This window comes from Lepisosteus platostomus, chromosome 11 (genome assembly GCF_059453375.1).
Source record: "Lepisosteus platostomus isolate fLepPlt1 chromosome 11, fLepPlt1.hap1, whole genome shotgun sequence".
Taxonomy (NCBI): domain Eukaryota; kingdom Metazoa; phylum Chordata; class Actinopteri; order Semionotiformes; family Lepisosteidae; genus Lepisosteus; species Lepisosteus platostomus.
The window spans coordinates 32,318,540-32,320,709 of NC_142621.1; positions in this window are offsets into that span (position 1 = coordinate 32,318,540).

Genomic DNA, 2,170 nt, shown 5'->3' on the forward strand with positions numbered 1-2,170 from the left:
TTGTAATTCACTATGCATTTCACATTCTACCATGTGAGAGCAGGTGTAAGAGAGGATTGCACCAATATCCAACAGCCAGTAGTTTGCTCTGGGGAGAGGGGCGATTTTTCTCCCAGCCAGGAGAGGTGCTCGCTCAGGGCGTGGTCCCGCCCTGGCACCCTCTGGTTCTGGCCCAGTGCCTGGGAGCTTGACTAGCAGCTGGCAGCCCTGAGCTGGAGGGGAAGTGAAAAAACGCCCCGGGTCTGATCACCCGCCGGAGCAAGAGAAGCACTTCGATCGGCCACCTCAAGGGGACTGCTGCTGGCAGCAGGCTCGGGCCTGCGGAGTGAACCGGGAGAGGGGAGCTACAGCCACCCGACCTCTTCATTACTGTACCTCTTCTTCTGCAAGTGTCTGGCCCGGTATCCATCCATTCTGTGAGTGCTTTATCCAGTGCAGGGGCATGGGGGACAGAGCCTTTCCTGGCAAGGCAGGGTATATCCTGGATGGCGTGCCAGTCCATTTGCAGGGCAGCCACGCGGACAAGCGCACACACTCCCGGAAGCCAGTTAACCTACCTTTATGTCTTTGGACTGTGGGAGGAAACTTGTGTGAACATGGTGAGAATGTACGAACTCCACCCATATAGCAACCCATTCTGGAATTGAACCCGACTCCAGCACCGCACCACTGGGCAACCCGCAGGTTCACACATCTGTACTTTAGCAAGTATGGAAGTACTCACATAGCCTATGTGCCAGGAAAACCAGGAGTCCCTCGGTCAGCCCTGAATAAAAGAGGGATGCTGAAAGGCGTTGGGGTAACATTGCACCTGTGGTGCCCTGCTACCTGCCTGGAAATGGTTTGTTCAGTGATTTAACAATGATGTTAATCAATAAAATGGAAACGTTTTCATCCGATGAAATAGTTTGAGTCAGACTTGCCAGCTTTCCTGCTGTATGTGGATACGCGGGTGATGAGGTAGGAAAGACATCCATCGTAGAACACCACCGGACCCCCAACGGTATTGTCTCCATTGAAATGTACCAGCTGCCAGCACAGCACACAGACACCTGGTGTGATGGCAACAGCAAAGTAAATACAATAGGTCAAAGCACATCCATCCAGGGGTCGGATGAGACCAGACTGCATGATAAAGATCACACGCTCTTCAAGAGAACTTCGAGAGCCAGTTTGCTTCCTGGAGCCTGGTTTCAATGTCACTTCATCTACATCTATAGCCGGTTGGCAGTCTAACAAACCTGAAAAAAAAAGGGGCTGAGAAAAGCTGATGGAGAGAGGAGAGTTCTTACTTCATGTGGGTTTGTACAACATCCAAACAAGGCGGTATACATCCAGAAAACAAAAGAGCAATAAAAAAAAGGCACTCTGCATGTCTGTCACATACTCGTTTTGACTGCTCTGAATGTTTTTTGTAGCTTTCATAGTGAAAGGAAAAGTGAAAGATTCCTATTTGCAAGCTAAGATTTTTGGTTGTTTTTTAGCATTTTTCTGTCCAGCAGTGGAATTATTGCCTAGCATTTTGTGTTTTTTATTCCAAGTCATTTAAACTTAGTCCAATTATTAAACAGTATAAGTGGGTCCAAGTTAATTTATCGGCAGCAGTATCTTTAATATTGTGAGTAACCGGGTGTAAAAAGACCTTGGGAAAACCCCTACATTGTTCAGAAAAGAATTAGGCACTTTAGTTGCTTTGGAGTGGTGCAGGGGTTAGCATTGTTGCCTCACAGCACAGAGACCCTTGGTTGAATTCCTAGGGTGCTATCTGTGTGGAGTTTCTATGTTCTCCTTGTGTAAGTGTGTGTTTTTGCCAGGTCCTCTGATTTCCACCCACAGTCCAAAGACATATTGGCATGTTAATTGGCTTCTGGGAAAATTGGCCTTAAGTGTGAATGCGTTTGTCTGTCTGCCCTGCAAGGGATTGGCTTCCTATCCAGAGCATATCCCACCTTGTGCCCACTGCTTGCTGGGATAGGCTCTAGCTCCCATGTGAGCCTGAATTAGCTGAAGGGGTTAGAAAATGGAGAGCTTTGCTGACAGTGAAAAGAGAAGACTACAAGGTTTGAAGCAGCAATTCGGGAGCAAATGCCTAGCGCCCCACGATCCTTCACCAGCAGGTGACAGTGCCTGTGTGCATGGCTGAGCTACTGAAAGACACAGCAAGACCTCA